Below are 17,198 nucleotides of genomic sequence, written 5' to 3' on the forward strand. Positions count from 1 at the left end.
TCCAGGCCAAGCTACCCCCCCCCCGCGCCCCCCCCCCCCACCTAAACAAACTGTCACACACATATACACAAACGCACACACAAAAACACACACACACACACACACAAGAACACACAAACACACAAACACACACACACCTTAAGTCATCATAGCTGTGCTAATAGCTCCCAAGATTCCCCGCCTCTGAGAGGAGAAACAATACCTCCGCTACTCCGCTCCTCCGCTTCTCAGCTCCACCGCTCCTCGGCTATGGGCCCTGGTACCCCCCCCCACCTAAACACACTCACTCACACACAAAAACACACACACACACACACACATACACAAACACACCTTAACTCATCATACCTGTGCTAATAGCATTAGCCGAAACGCATCCACTACCAAACAAACATTAGCTCATCCACTCATTCACATGTGTGTGCCCAATGGTCCGGGAGCTCCAATCATACGTCCGGGGGATCTATATCTGGAGAAGGCTCACAGTGGCTGGTCTAAGGCGTCCTACTGCCCCCAAACTTCCCATCCTCTGCCTTTGAGAAGAGAGAAATTACCTCCGCTCCTCCATTCCTCCGCTTCTCCGCTCCACAGCTCTTCCGCGATGGGCCTTGGTACCCCCCCCCCACCTAAACAAACTCTCACACACACAAACACGAACACCCTCACACAGACACAAAAACAAACAAACAGACACACACACACACACACACACACACACACACACACACCTTAACTCATCATAGCTGTGCTAATAGCATTAGCTGAAATGCATCCACAACCAAACAAACATTAGCTCATCCACTCATTCACATGTGTGTGCCCAATGGTCCGGGAGCTCCAATCATACGTTCGGGGGATTCCCGAACCGCTGGACATAAGCGAATCAAGGCCGGGCATCTGCCCTGCCTCTGCTACTCCGCTCCTCCGCTCCTCCGCTTCTCAGCTCCACTGCTCCTCCGCTCCTGGCCCTGGTACTCCTGAACTGCTGGACATAAGCGATTCAGGCTCCAGACCCTTGTACTCCCCTTCCGCGGGACTCAGGCGAATTGTCGGACGGGCTTCCGCTCTCCTCCGCTTCTCCGCTCCTCCGCTCCTCCGCTCCTGGCCCTGGTACTCCTGAACTGCTGGACATAGGCGATTCAGGCTCCAGAACCTGGTACTCCCTCTCCGCGAGACACAGGCGAATTGCCGGCCGGGCTTCCACTCTCCTCCGCTCCTCGGCTCCTCCACTCCTCCGCTCCGGCCCTGGTACTCCTGAACTGCTGGACATAGGCGATTCAGGCTCCAGACCCTTGTACTCCCCTTCCGCGGGACTCAGGCGAATTGTCGGACGGGCTTCCACTCTCCTCCGCTCCTCGGCTCCTCCGCTCCTCCGCTACGGCCCTGGTACTCCTGAACTGCTGGACATAGGCGATTCAGGCTCCAGAACCTGGTACTCCCTCTCCGCGAGACACAGGCGAATTGCCGGCCGGGCTTCCACTCTCCTCCGCTCCTCCGCTCCTCCGCTCCTCCGCTCCTCCGTTCCGGCCCTGATACTCCTGAACTGCTGGACATAAGCGAATCAGGCTCCAGGTCCTGGTACTCCCTCTCCGCGGGACTTAGGCGAATTGTCGGCCGGGCTTCCGCTCTCCTCCGCTTCTCCTCTCATCCGCTCCTCCGCTCCTCCGCTCCGGGCCCTGGTACTCCTGAACTGCTAGACATAAGCGAATCAGGCTCCAGGCCCTGGTACTCCCTTTCTGCGGTACTTAGGCGAATATTCGGCCGGGCTTCCGCTCACCTCCGCTCCTCCGCTCATCCGCTCCTCCGCTCCGGGCCCTGGTACTCCGAAACCGCAGGACATGAGATTCAGGCTCCAGGTCATGGTACTCCCTTTCCGCGGGACTCAGGCGAATTGTCGGCCGGATTCCGCTCTCCTCCGCTCATCCGCTCCTCCGCTCCACCGCTTAAACGTTCTTCTGCTCATCCGTTCCTCCGCTCCTCCGCTCCGGGCCCTGGTACTCCTGAACTGCTAGACGTAAGCGAATCATGCTCCAGGCCCTGGTACTCCCTTTCCGCTGGACTCAGGCGAATTGTCGGCCGGGCTTCCGCTCTCCTCCGCTTCTCCTCTCATCCACTCCTCCGCACCTCCGCTCAAGGCCCTGGTACTCCTGAACTGATAGACATAAGCGAGTCACGTTCCTGGCCCTGGTACTCCCTCTCCGCGGGACTTAGGCGAATTGTCGACCGGGCTTCCGCTCACCTCCGCTCCTCCGCTCCTCCGCTCCTCCGCTCCTCCGCTCCTCCGCTCCTCCGCTCCTCCGCTCCTCCGCTCTTCTGCTCATCTGCTCCTCCGCTGCCCCGCTCCGGGCCCTGGTACTACCAATCCGCGGGACTTAGGCAAATTGTCGGCCGGACTTCCGCTCTCCACCGCTTCTCCTCTCATCCGCTCCTCCGCTCCTCCGCTTCTGGCCCTGGAACTCCTGAACTGCTAGACATAAGCGAATCAGATTCCAGGTCCTGGTACTCCCTTTCCACGGGACTTCGGCGAATATTCGGCCGGGCTTCCGCTCACCTCCGCTACTCCGCTCCTGCGCTCCTCCGCTCCTCCGCTCCTCCGCTCCTCCGCTCCTCCGCTCCACCGCTTAAACGTTCTTCTGCTCATCCGCTCCTCCGATCCTCCGATCCGGGCCCTAGTACTCCTGAACTGCTAGACATAAGCGAATCAGGCTCCAGGCCCTGGTTTCCCTCTCCGCGGGACTTAGGCGAATTGTCGGCCGGGCTTCAGCTCTCCTCCGCTTCTCCTCTCATCCGCTCCTCCGCACCTCCGGTACCGGCCCTGGTACTCCTGAACTGCTAGACATAAGCGAATCAGGCTCCAGGCCCTGGTACTCCCTTTCCGCTGGACTCAGGCGAATTGTCGGCAAGGCTTCCGCTCACTTCCGCTCCTCCGCTCCGGGCCCTGGTGCTCCTGAACCGCAGGACATAAGAGATTCAGGCTCCAGGCCCTGGTACTCCCTTTCCGCGGGACTCAGGCAAATTGTCGGCCGGATTCCGCTCTCCTCCGCTCATCCGCTCCTCCGCTCCACCGCTTAAACGTTCTTCTGCTCATCCGCTCCTCCGCTCCTCCGCTCCGGGCCCTGGTACTCCTGAACTGCTAGACATAAGCGAATCAGGCTCCGGGCCCTGGTACTCCCTTACCGCTGGACACAGGCGAATTGTCGGGCGGGCTTCCGCTCTCCTCCGCTTCTCCTCTCATCCACTCCTCCGCACCTCCGCTCCAGGCCCTGGTACTCCTGAACTGCTAGACATAAGCGAATCAAGCTCCAGGCCCTGGTATTCCCTTTCCACGGGACTTCGGCGAATATTCGGCCGGGCTTCCGCTCACCTCCGCTCCTCCGCTCCTCCGCTCCTCCGCTCCTCCGCTCCTCCGCTCCTCCGCTCTGGGCCCTGGTACTCCTGAACTGCTTGCCATAAGCGAATCAGGCTCCAGGCCGTGGTACTCCCTCTCCGCGGGACTTGGGCGAATATTCGGCCGGGCAACCGCTCACCTCCGTTCCTCCGCTCATCCGCTCCGGCCCTGGTACTCCTGAACTGCTGGACATATGCGAATCAGGCTCCAGGCCCTGGTACTCCCTCTCCGCAGGACTTAGGCGAAATATGGGCCGGGTTTCCGCTCTTCTCCGCTCCTCCAATCCTCCACTCATCCGCCCCTCCGCTCCTCCGCTCCTCCGCAACTTGCCCTGGTACTCCTGAATTGCTGAACATCATTAAATCACGCTTCTGGCCCTGGTACTCCCTCTCCGCGGGACTCAGGTGAATTGCCGGCCGGGCTTCCGCTCTCCTCAGCTCATCCGCTCATCCGCTCCTCCGCACCTCCGCTCCTCCGTTCCTCCGCTCCGGGCCCTGGTACTCCTGAACTGCGAGACATGAGCGAATCAGGCTCCAGGCCCTGGTACTCCCTTTCCGCTGGACTCAGGCGAATTGTCAGCCGGGCTTCCGCTCTCCTCCGCTTCTCCTCTCATCCACTCCTCCGCACCTCCGCTCTGGGCCCTGGTACTCCTGAACTGCTAGACATAAGCGAATCACGTACCTGGCCCTGGTACTCCCTCTCCGCTGGACTCAGGCGAATTGTCGGCCAGGCTTCCGCTCACCTCCGCTCCTCCGCTCCTCCGCTCCTCCGCTCTGGGCCCTGGTACTCCTGAACTGCTTGCCATAAGCGAATCAGGCTCCAGGCCGTGGTACTCCCTCTCCGCGGGACTTGGGCGAATATTCGGCCGGGCAACCGCTCACCTCCGTTCCTCCGCTCATCCGCTCCGGCCCTGGTACTCCTGAACTGCTGGACATATGCGAATCAGGCTCCAGGCCCTGGTACTCCCTTTCCGCTGGACACAGGCGAATTGTCGGGCGGGCTTCCGCTCTCCTCCGCTTCTCCTCTCATCCACTCCTCCGCACCTCCGCTCCAGGCCCTGGTACTCCTGAACTGCTAGACATAAGCGAATCAAGCTCCAGGCCCTGGTATTCCCTTTCCACGGGACTTCGGCGAATATTCGGCCAGGCTTCCGCTCACCTCCGCTCCTCCGCTCCTCCGCTCCTCCGCTCCTCCGCTCCTCCGCTCCTCCGCTACGGCCCTGGTACTCCTGAACTGATGGACATATGCGAATCAGGCTCCAGGCCCTGGTACTCCCTCTCCGCAGGAGTTAGGCGAAATGTGGGCCGGGCTTCCTCTCTCCTCCGCTCGTCCGCTCATCCACTCATCCGCCCCTCCGCTCCTCCGCTCCTCCGCACCTTACCCTGGTACTCCTGAATTGCTGAACATCATTAAATGACGCTTCAGGCCCTGGTACTCCCTCTCCGCAGGACTCAGGTGAATTGCCGGCCGGGCTTCCGCTCTCCTCAGCTCATCCGCTCATCCGCTCCTCCGCTCCTCCGCTCCTCCGTTCCTCCGCTCCGGGCCCTGGTACTCCTGAACTGCTAGACATGAGCGAATCAGGCTCCAGGCCCTGGTACTCCCTTTCCGCTGGACTCAGGCGAATTGTCGGAAGGGCTTCCGCTCTCCTCCGCTTCTCCTCTCATCCACTCCTCCGCTCCTCCGCTCCACTGCTGAAACGTTCTTCTGCTCATCCGCTCCTCCGCTCCTCCGCTCCGGGCCCTGGTACTCCTGAACTGCTAGACATGAGCGAATCAGGCTCCAGGCCCTGGTGCTCCCTTTCCGCTGGACTCAGGCGAATTGTCGGCCGGGCTTCCGCTCTCCTCCGCTCCGGCCCTGGTACTCCTGAACTGCTGAACATCATTAAATCACGCTTCTGGCCCTGGTACTCCCTCTCCGCGGGGCTTAGGCGAATTGTCGGCCGGGCTTCCGCTCTCCTCCGCTTCCCCTCTCATCCGCTCCTCCGCTCCTCCGCTCCGGGCCCTGGTACTCCTGAACTGCTAGACATAAGCGAATCAGGCTCCAGGCCCTGGTACTCCCTTTCCGCTGGACTCAGGCGAATTGTCGGCAAGGCTTCCGCTCTCCTCCGCTTCTCCTCTCATCCACTCCTCCGCACCTCAGCTCCAGGCCCTGGTACTCCTGAACTGCTAGACATAAGCGAAGCACGTTCCTGGCCCTGGTACTCCCTTTCCGCGGGACTTAGGCAAATATTCGGCCGGGCTTCCGCTCTCCTCCGCTCCTCCGCTCCTCCGCTCCTCCGCTCCTCCGCTCTGGCCCTGGTACTCCTGAACTGCTGGACATCATTAAATCACGCTTCTGGCCCTGGTACTCCCTTTCCGCGGGACTCAGGCGAATTGTCGGCCGGATTCAGCTCTCCTCCGGTCCTCCGGTCCTCCGGTCCTCCGGTCCTCCGCTCATCCGCTCCTCCGCTCCTCCGATCCTCCGCTCCGGCCCTGGTACTCCTGAACTGCTGGACATCATTAAATCACGCTTCTGGCCCTGGTACTCCCTTTCCGCGGGACTCAGGCGAATTGTCGGCCGGATTCAGCTCTCCTCCGGTCCTCCGGTCCTCCGGTCCTCCGGTCCTCCGGTCCTCCGGTCCTCCGCTCCTCCGCTCCTCCGATCCTCCGCTCCGGCCCTGGTACTCCTGAACTGCTGGATATCATTAAATCACGCTTCTGGCCCTGGTACTCCCTTTCCGCGGGACTCAGGCGAATTGTCGACCGGATTCAGCTCTCCTCCGGTCCTCCGTTCCTCCGGTCCTCCGCTCCTCCGCTCCTCCGCTCCTCCGCTCCTCCGCTCCTCCGCTCCTCCGCTCCTCCGCTCCTCCGCTCCTCCGCTCCGGGCCCTGGTACTCCTGAACTGCTAGACATAAGCGAATCAGGCTCCAGGCCCTGGTACTCCCTTTCCGCTGGACTCAGGCGAATTGTCGGCAAGGCTTCCGCTCTCCTCTGCTTCTCCTCTCATCCACTCCTCCGCACCTCAACTCCAGGCCCTGGTACTCCTGAACTGCTAGACATAAGCGAATCACGTTCCTGGCCCTGGTCCTCCCTTTCCGCGGGACTTAGGCAAATATTCGGCCGGACTTCCGCTCTCCTCCGCTCCTCCGCTCCTCCGCTCCGGCCCTGGTACTCCTGAACTGCTGGACATCATTAAATCACGCTTATAGGCCCTGGTACTCCCTTTCCGCGGGACTCAGGCGAATTGTCGGCCGGATTCAGCTCTCCTCCGGTCCTCCGGTCCTCCGGTCCTCCGGTCCTCCGCTCATCCGCTCCTCCGCTCCTCCGGTCCTCCGCTCCTCCGGTCCTCCGCTCCTCCGTTCCGGCCCTGGTACTCCTGAACTGCTGGACATAAGCGAATCAGGCTCCAGGCCCTGGTACTCCCTCTCCGCGGGGCTTAGGCGAATTGTCGGCCGGGCTTCCGCTCTCCTCCGCTTCTCCTCTCATCCACTCCTCCGCACCTCCGCTCCGGGCCCTGGTACTCCTGAACTGCTAGACATAAGCGAATCAGGCTCCAGGCCCTGGTACTCCCAATCCACGGGACTAAGGCGAAATGTGGGCCGGGTTTCCGCTCTCCTCCACTCCTCCGCTCCTCCACTAATCCGCCCCTCCGCTCCTCCGCTCCTCCGCACCAGGCCCCAGTGCTCTTGAGCTGCTGGACATCATTAAATCACGCTTCTGGCCCAGGTACTCCCTCTCCGCGGGACTCAGGCGAATTGTCGGCTGGATTCCGCTCTCCTCCGCTCCTCCGCTCCTCCGCTCCACCGCTTAAATGTTCTTCTGCTCATCCGCTCCTCCGCTCCTCCGCTCAGGGCCCTGGTACTCCTGAACTGCTGCACATAAGCGAATCAGGCTTAGGCCCTGGTACTCCCTCTCCGCGGGACTTAGGCGAATTGTCGGCCGGGCTTCCGCTCTCCTTCGCTCCCCCGCTCCTCCACTCCTCCGCTCCTCCGCTCCTCCGTTCTTCCGCTCCTCCGCTCCTCCGCTCCTCCGCTCCGGCCCTGGTACTCCTGAACTGCTAGACATAAGCGAAGCACGTTCCTGGCCCTGGTACTCCCTTTCCGCGGGACTTAGGCAAATATTCGGCCGGGCTTCCGCTCTTAAAGGTTCTTCTGCTCCTCCGCTCCTCCGCTCCTCTGCTCCGGGTCCTGGTACTCCTGAACTGCTGGACATAAGCAAATAAGACTCCAGGCCCTGGTACTCCCTCTCCGCGGGACTCAGGCGAATTGCCGGCAGGGCTTCCGCTCTCCTCCGCTCATCCGCTCCTCCGCTCCTCCGCTCCTCCTCTCCTCCGCTCCTCCGCTCCTCCGCTCCGGGCCCTGGTACTCCTGAAATGCTGGACCTAAGCGAATCAAGCTCCAGGCCCTTGTACTCCCAATCCGCGGGACTTAGGCGAATATGCGGCCGGGTTTCCGCTCTCCTCCGCTCATCCGCTCCTCCGCTCTACCGCTTAAACGTTCTTCTGCTCATCCGCTCCTAAGCTCCGGGCCCTGGTACTCCTGAACTGCTAGACATAAGCGAATCAGGCTCCAGGCCCTGGTACTCCCTTTCCGCTGGACTCAGGCGAATTGTCGGCCGGGCTTCCGCTCACCTCCGCTCCTCCGCTCCTCCGCTCATCCGCTCCTCCGCTCCTCCGCTCCTCCGCTCCTCTGCTCATCTGCTCCTCCGCTGCCCCTCTCCGGTCCCTGGTACTCCCTCTCCGCGGGACTCAGGCGAATTGTCGGCCGGGCTTCCGCTCTCCTCAGCTCATCCGCTCCTCCGCTCCTCCGTTCCTCCGCACCTCCGCTCCAATCCCTGGTACTCCTGAACTGCTCGACATAAGCGAATCACGTTCCTGGCCCTGGTACTCCCTCTCCGCGGGACTTAGGCGAATTGTCGGCCTGCTTCCGCTCACCTCCGCTCCTCCGCTCCTCCGCTCCTCCGCTCCTCCACTCCTCCGCTCTTCTGCTCATCTGCTCCTCCGCTCCCCCGCTCCGGGCCCTAGTACTCCCAATCCGCGGGACTTAGGCGAATTGTCGGCCGGGCTTCCGCTCTCCTCCGCTTCTCCCCTCATCCGCTCCTCCGCTCCGGGCCCTGGTACTCCTGAACTGCTAGACATAAGCGAATCAGGCTCCAGGCCCTGGTACTCCCTTTCCGCGGGACTTAGGCGAATATTCGGCCGGGCAACCGCTCACCTCCGCTCCTCCGCTCATCCACTCCTCTGCTCCTCCACTCCTCCGCTCAGGGCCCTGGTACTCCCGAACTGCTTGCCATAAGCGAATCAGGCTCCAGGCCCTGGTACTCCCAATCCGCGGGACTCAGGCGAAACGTGGGCTAGGTTTCCGCTCTCCTCCACTCATCCGCCTCTCCGCTCCTCCGCCCCTGGCCCTGGTACTCCTGAATTGCTGAACATCATTAGATCACGCTTATGGCCCTGGTACTCCCTCTCCGCGGGACTCAGGCGAATTCCCGGCCGGGCTTCCGCTCTTCTCAGCTCATCCGCTCATTCGCTCCTTCGCTCCTCCGCTCCTCCGCTCCTCCGCTCCTCCGCTCCGGGCCCTGGTACTCCGGAACCCCAGGACATAAGCGATTCAGGCTCCAGGCCCTGGTAATCGACTTACGCGGGACTCAGGCGAATTGTCGGCTGGGCTTCCGCTCTCTTCCGCTCCTCCGCTCCTCCGCTCCTCTGCTCCTCCGCTCCTCCGCTCCTCCACTCCTCCGCTCCTCCGCTCTTCCGCTCCGGGCCCTGGTACTCCTGAACTGGTGGACATCATTAAATCACGCTTCTGGCCCTGGTACTCCCTTTGCGCGGGACTCAGGCGAATTTTCGGCCGGATTCCGCTCTCCTCCGCTCATCCGCTCCTACGCTCTAACGCTTAAACGTTCTTCTGCTCATCCGCTCTTCCGCTCCTCCGCTCCAGGCCCTGGTACTCCTGAACTGCTAGACATAAGCGAATCAGGCTCCAGGCCCTGGTACTCCCTTTCCGCTGGACTCAGGCGAATTGTCGGCAAGGCTTCCGCTCTCCTCCGCTTCTCCTCTCATCCACCCCTCCGCACCTCCACTCCGGGCCCTGGTACTCCTGAACTGCTCGACATAAGGGAAACACGTTCCTGGCCCTGGTACTCCCTCTCCGCGGGACTTGGGCAAATATTCGGCCGGGCTTCCGCTCTCCTCCGCTCCTCCGCTCCTCCGCTCCTGCCCTGGTACTCCTGAACTGCTGGACATCATTAAATCACGCTTCTGGCCCTGGTACTCCCTTTCCGCGGGACTCAGGCGAATTGTCGGCCGGATTCAGCTCTCCTCCGGTCCTCCGGTCCTCCGGTCCTCCGCTCCTCCGTTCCGGCCCTGGTACTCCTGAACTGCTGGACATAAGCGAATCAGGCTCCAGGCCCTGGTACTCCCTCTCCGCGGGACTAAGGCGAATTGTCGGCCGGGTTTCCGCTCTCCTCCGCTTCTCCTCTCATCCGCTCCTCCGCTCCTCCGCACCTGGCCCTGGTACTCCTGAATTGCTGAACATCATTAAATCACGCTTATAGTCCTGGTACTCCCTCTCCGCGGGACTTAGGCGAATTGTCGGCCGGGTTTCCGCTCTCCTCAGCTCATCCGCTCATTCGCTCCTTCGCTCCTCCGCTCCTCCGCTACTCCGCTCCTCCGCTCCGGGCCCTGGTACTCCGGAACCGCAGGACATAAGCGATTCAGGCTCCAGATCCTGGTAATCCCCTTCCGTGGGACTCAGGCGAATTGTCGGCTGGGCTTCCGCTCTCTTCCGCTCCTCCGCTCCTCCGCTCCTCTGCTCCTCCGCTCCTCCGCTCCTCCGCTCCTCCGCTCTTCCGCTCCGGGCCCTGGTACTCCTGAACTGCTGGACATCATCAAATCACGCTTCTGGCCCTGGTACTCCCTTTTCGCGGGACTCAGGCGAATTGTCGGCCGGATTCCGCTCTCCTCCGCTCATCCGCTCCTCCGCTCCACCACTTTAACGTTCTTCTGCTCATCCGTTCCTCCGCTCCTCCGCTCCGGGCCCTGGTACTCCTGAACTGCTAGACATAAGCGAATCAGGCTCCAGGCCCTGGTACTCCCTCTCCGCGGGACTTAGGCAAATATGCGGCCGGGTTTCCGCTCTCCTCCGCTCCTCCGCACCTCCGCTCCTCCGCTCCTCCGGCCCCGGTACTCCTGAACTGCTGGACATCATTAAATCACGCTTCTGGCCCTGATACTCCCTTTCCGCGGGACTCAGGCGAATTGTCGGCCGGATTCAGCTCTCCTCCGGTCCTCCGGTCCTCCGGTCCTCCGGTCCTCCGGTCCTCCGCTCCTCCGCTCCTCCGCTCCTCCGCTCCTCCGTTCCGGCCCTGGTACTCCTGAACTGCTGGACATAAGCGAATCAGGCTCCAGGCCCTGGTACTCCCTTCCGCTGGACTCAGGCGAATTGTCGGCAAGGCTTCCGCTCTCCTCCGCTTCTCCTCTCATCCACTCCTCCGCACCTCCACTCCAGGCCCTGGTACTCCTGAACTGCTAGACATAAGCGAATCACGTTCCTGGCCCTGGTACTCCCTCTCCGCGGGACTTAGGCAAATATTCGGCCGGGCTTCCGCTCTCCTCCGCTCCTCCGCTCCTCCGCTCCTCCACTCCGGCCATGGTACTCCTGAACTGCTGGACATCATTAAATCACGCTTCTGGCCCTGTTACTCCCTTTCCGCGGGACTCAGGCGAATTGTCGGCCGGATTCAGCTCTCCTCCGGTCCTCCGGTCCTCCGCTCCTCCGCTCCTCCGCTCATCCGCCCCTCCGCTCCTCCGGTCCTCCGGTCCTCCGCTCCTCCGCTCCTCCGCTCCTCCGCTCATCCGCCCCTCCGCTCCTCCGCTCCTCCGCACCTGGCCCTGGTACTCCTGAATTGCTGAACATCATTAAATCACGATTTTGGCCCTGGTACTCCCTCTCCACGGGACTCAGGCGAATTGTCGGCCGGGCTTCTGCTCTCCTCAGCTGATCCGCTCATCCGCTCCTCCGCTCCTCCGCTCCTCCGCTCTTCCGCTCCGGGCCCTGGTACTCCGGAACCGCAGGACATAAGCGATTCAGGCTCCAGGCCCTGGTAATCCCCTTCCGCGGGACTCAGGCGAATTGTCGGCTGGGCTTCCGCTCTCTTCCGCTCCTCCGCTCCTCCGCTCCTCTGCTCCTCCGCTCCTCCGCTCCTCCGCTCCTCCGCTCCTCCGGTCTTCCGCTCCGGGCCCTGGAACTCCCGATCTGCGGGAGTTCCGGGCCAGTCTTCTGCTCTCCTCCCCTCCTCCTTTTTTTCCCTCCCCCGCTTTGGACCCTGGAACTCCCGAACCGGGCCGGGCTTCTGCCCTCCGCCTCTCCTCTGCTCATCCGCTCCAGGCCCTGGCACTCCCTGTCATCCAGTCATTCGCATGTGCGTGCCCGGAGGTCCGGGAGCTCCACTCAAACGTCCGGGGGATAAGGGTAAGGGGTCCTGCTCCCCCCCCCCCCCCCTCGCCGCCTCTGAGAAGAGAAACATCTCCTCCGCTCCTCCGCTCCTCTGCTCCTCACCTCATCCGCTCAAGGCCCTGGTACTCCCAGTCCGTGGGAACCCCCCCCCCCCCCCCCCCACCCACCCACCAAAACAAACTCTCACACACACATAAACACACGCACACACACACACACACACACACACACACAGACACACACACACACACACACACAGACACACACCCATACACACACACACACACACACACACACACACACACACACACACACACACACACACACACACACCTGAACTCATCATAGCTGTGCTAATAGCATTGGCCGAAACGTATCCACAACAAAACAAACATTAGCTCATCCACTCATTCACATATGTGTGTGCCCAGAGGTACGGGAGCTCCAGTCATACGTCCGGGTGATCTATGTCCGGAGAGGGCTCACATTGGCCGGTCTAAGGGGTCCTGCTGCCCTCAAGCTTCCCCGCCTTTGAGAAGAGAAACATAACTTCGCTCCTCCGCTCCTCCGCTCCTCAAATCCTCTGCTCCTCCGCTATGGGCCCTGGTACTCCCGATCCTCCGAACTCAGGCGAATAGCGTGACGTGCTTCTGCTCTCCTATAAGCCCCTACACACTTCAAACACGGCTGTTATCACCCTGTTACTGCATTACAATGACGCCCATTTGCTTTTGATCTCAGTGTCTGCCACCGTGCGGAAAAAGCGGGGTGACGGGGGGGACGGGGGACGGGGGGACATAAGGGCATTCGTTCTGTATGTAATCAGAAGTTAATAGTGTTAACGGTTTGCGAGAAATATTTAATGCTAGACAAAGAAAGAAAATTAAAAGGAAATAATGAAATATATAGATAGAAAAAAAAATTAAAAACTAAAAAAAAAAATTGTAAGGGGAATATAACATGTAATTAAGTTGGCGGTTCACAAGGAATCTCAGACATCAAACTGTTTTTAATTGAACATAAATAGTACACACAAATATACAAATGTACAAATAAATATAGCAAGGTAGAACTGAATGTCAATGAAACAACCAGGGATGAGGAAGCAACGGACATAAGGACATTTGTTCTGTATGGAATCAGAAGTTAATAGTGTTAACGGTTTGTGAGAAATTTACAGTGCTAGACAAAAAAAGAAATTAAAAGGAAATAATTAAATCAATAGATAGACAAATAAAAAATTAAAACAAGAAAAAAATTGCAAGGGGAATATAACATGTAATTAAGTTTTTTTTTTGTTTTTTTTTTCCAAAAAAAAAAGGAATCTCAGACATGGGTAACTGTATATGTTTTAGTTTTTGGATTTTTCCATAAGTTTTAAGGATTTTTTTTTATAATTCAAAATCGTTTATGAAGAAATTAAAATTTGGGGAGCATTTTTGCATTCTGTTTTTGTGAATGAAGAACTTGGCCAGGCCTAAAAGAACATTGACACAGAGTTCATCTGTTATGTTGCTTATAAGTAAACCAAATGTGATATCATCTTTTGAGAGGGAAACTGGTGACGATGGAATGAGAATGAGAAAAAATATATGGTCAGTGGTTTCAATGTTGTCTTCACAAAATGTACAAATATTATCTTCAAAAGTAAAGCGTACCCGCAATAATTCCTTAGATGGGTAGATGTCATTCATAATTTAGAAGTGGGTCTCTTCTTGCCTTGGGGGGTATGGGTAGAGTCAGACACATAGTTCGCAGCGTGGCAATCGATTTCTTATCAAATTTATTTCAAATATTATTTTTGTTTTGATGTCCAGGGAATAAGTTTCCTGTGAAACATGTCCTAATAAAGGAGTTGCTGCACTTTCTGTCCAGAATTGAGATTCCCTGGAGTGATAGTCGGGGTAACTGTGGTTGTACGGTTTGGTGCGTCATTATATTTTTGGTCAGGAATACAAATTGTCGAGGCAGTGCGTTTCGTAACTTTATCAACTCTAATATGGGAGGCTTAAATCTGTGTGTAGTACAGAACTGTTCATAGTCTAGACGACTGCCATTGTCATCCATCAAGTCAATTATTGACCATATACCTTTCTCAAAGCATTCCTTGTAAAACAGAGGTTTGTTGCCACGCAGTACATATCTATTGTTCCAAATTATTGGACTGTGTGGTGAGAAATTGTGTACATATATCATTTTCCAGTATAATAGTATTTGTTTATGGAACTCTGAAAATTGGACAGGAATCTTGTTGATATCCAAGTCAGAGATAAGTAGAAGACTTAGGCCACCGACTTTGTTGAATAAGTAGTTTGGAGTACAATACCAGAAAAAATGATGATGTTTGATCCAGGATTTCAACCAGTTCACCTTCAATGTCCCATTCAGGCAGTCCAACTCTATCACTTTCAGCCCTCCCTCACTTGTTTCTTTCACCATATGTGATCTTTTTAGATGGTGTGGTCTGTTCCTCCAGATAAAGATGAAATTTATTTGGTTAATAGATTTTATGAGTTGATTTGGAGCAGCATTGGAATACACTGGGTATATACATCTGGATAAACATTCCATTTTAGTCAAATATATCCGGCCTAATATTGATAAATCTCTTTGGAGCCATATATTCAATTTTGCTTTACTTTGATTCAGTTTAGATTCAATGTTCCTGGATTGATTTAACTTTTGGTCCTTAGATAGGAAAATGCTCAAGTATTTTATTTCTGATTTGATAGGAACATTGCTGATTTCCTTTAGTGGTGAGTCATGCAGCGCAAGAAGTTTGCATTTCTTTAAGTTTAATGACAATCCTGGAGCCTTGGAGAATGTTTTAATTTTTTCAACACTTATTGGGACTTGATGTTCATTTTTCAAAACTAAGGTTGTGTCATCTGCCAGCAAGCTAATAACAATTTCTGTCCCCGACATTATTTCTGTCCCACACATACACACACACACACACACACACACACTCACACACACCTTAATTCCACTCTTTTATATACGCATGTCTGGAGTTCCGGGAGCTCGTTCTCAACGTTCTGGGGATAATCATAGCTGTGCTGATAGCATTAGCCGAAACGCCCCCCCCCCACACCACCACCACCACCACCCCACACACACATTAGCTCCTCCATTCATTCACATGTACACGCCGGCTGCTCCGGGAGCTCCACGCCGACGTTTCGGGGATCGATGTCCGGAGAAGGTGCACCATTGCCGGCCTGCGGTGTCCTGTAGAACCCCCCCCTCCATACACACATGCAATACGCCTTGAAACGCATCGCTCGCACCGACGCGGAGAATCCATTGACCTACTTCCACAACAACGGCGAGAATCACATTGCGTCGGCCGCCGTGAGGAAGAGGGGGGAGGGGGGGCATTAAGGGGGGGAGAGAGAGAGACATGGAGATTTTCTCAGCCTCTCATTCTTTTTTCTTTTTTTTTAATTGAACATAAATCGTACACACAAATATACAAATGTGCAAATAAACATGGCAAGGTAGAACTGAATGTCAATGAAACAACCAGGCATGAGGAAGCAAAGGACATAAGGACATTCGTTCTGTATGTAATCAGAAGTTAATAGTGTTAACGGTTTGTGAGAAATTTACAATGCTAGACAAAAAAAGAAATTAAAAGGAAATAATTAAATCAATAGATCGACAAATAAAAAAATTAAAACGAAAAAAAGATTGCAAGGGGAATACAACATGTAATTAAGTTGGCGACTCACAAGGAATCTCAGACATCGAACTGTATATTTTTTGTTGTTTATATATAAACATATATAATCAAACATATATTGTTTGTTGTTGTTTATTTTTGGGATATATTGAGGAATATTTGTTGGAAAGGAGTCACAATCGCTTTTTGATAATGTCGAAGTGTATAGGTGGCTATAGAATTTAAAGATTTCTGTGGAAATTATAGCCTCATCTGTAATTTCCTTTTTGTTAAGACGGGCTTCCGCTTTGCTCCGCTCCTCCGCTCCTCCGCTCCTCCGCTCTTCCGCTCCGGGCCCTGGAACTCCCGATCCGCGGGACTTCGGTGAATTCCGGGCCAGTCTTCTGCTCTTCTGCTCTCCTCCCCTCCTTCGCTTCTTCGCTCCCCCGCTTTGGACCCTGGAAATCCCGAACCGGGCCGGGCTTCTGCTCTCCGCCTCTCCTCTGCTCATCCGCTCCAGGCCCTGGCACTCCCTGTCATCCAGTCATTCGCATGTGCGTGCCCGGAGGTCCGGGAGCTCCACTCAAACGTCCGGGGGATAAGGGTAAGGGGTCCTGCTCCCCCCCCCCCCCTCGCCGCCTCTGAGAAGAGAAACATCTCCTCCGCTTCTCAGCTCCTCCGCTCCTCCGCTGCGGAACAAGGTACTACTGGGCTTTTGCTGTCCTCCGCTCCTCCGCTTTGGGCCCTGGAACTCCCGAACCGCTGGACATAAGCGAATCACGGTCCGGGCTTCTGCCCTCCTCCGCTCCTCACCTCATCCGCTCCAGGCCCCGGTACTCCCTGTCCGCGGAACCCCTCCCCCACACACCAAAACAAACTCTCACACACATATACACAAACGCACACACAAACACCCACACACACACACACACAAGAACACAAGAACACACACACGCACACACACACACTCACACACACACACACACACACACACACACACACACACACACACACACACACACACACCTGAACTCATCATAGCTGTGCTAATAGCATTAGCCGAAACGCATCCACTACCAAACAAACATTAGCTCATCCACTCATTCACATGTGTGTGCCCAATGGTCCGGGAGCTCCAATCATACGTCCGGGGGATCTATATCTGGAGAAGGCTCACAGTGGCCGGTCTAAGGCGTCCTACTGCCCCCAAACTTCCCATCCTCTGCCTTTGAGAAGAGAAACATTACCTCCGCTCCTCCATTCCTCCGCTTCTCCGCTCCAACGCTCCTCCGCGATGGGCCCTTTTACCCCCCCCCCCCACCTAAACAAACTCTCACACATAGACACACGAACACACTCACACAGACACAAAAACAAAAACACAAACACACACACACACACACACACACACACACACACACACCTTAACTCATCATAGCTGCACTAATAGCATTAGCCGAAACGCATCCACAACCAAACAAACATTAGCTCATCCACTCATTCACATGTGTGTGCCCAATGGTCCGGGAGCTCCAATCATACGTTCGGGGGATCTATGTCCGGAGAATGCTCACATTAGCCCAAACAAACATTAGCTCATCCACTCATTCACATGTGTGTGCCCAATGGTCCGGGAGCTCCAATCATACGTTCGGGGGATCTATGTCCGGAGAATGCTCACATTAGCCCGTCTAAGGGGTTCTTCTAGCCCC

This window comes from Fistularia commersonii, unplaced genomic scaffold (genome assembly GCF_037954325.1).
Source record: "Fistularia commersonii isolate RoL2024-O1a breed Wild unplaced genomic scaffold, RoL_Fcom_v1.0 HiC_scaffold_59, whole genome shotgun sequence".
NCBI lineage: Eukaryota > Metazoa > Chordata > Actinopteri > Syngnathiformes > Fistulariidae > Fistularia > Fistularia commersonii.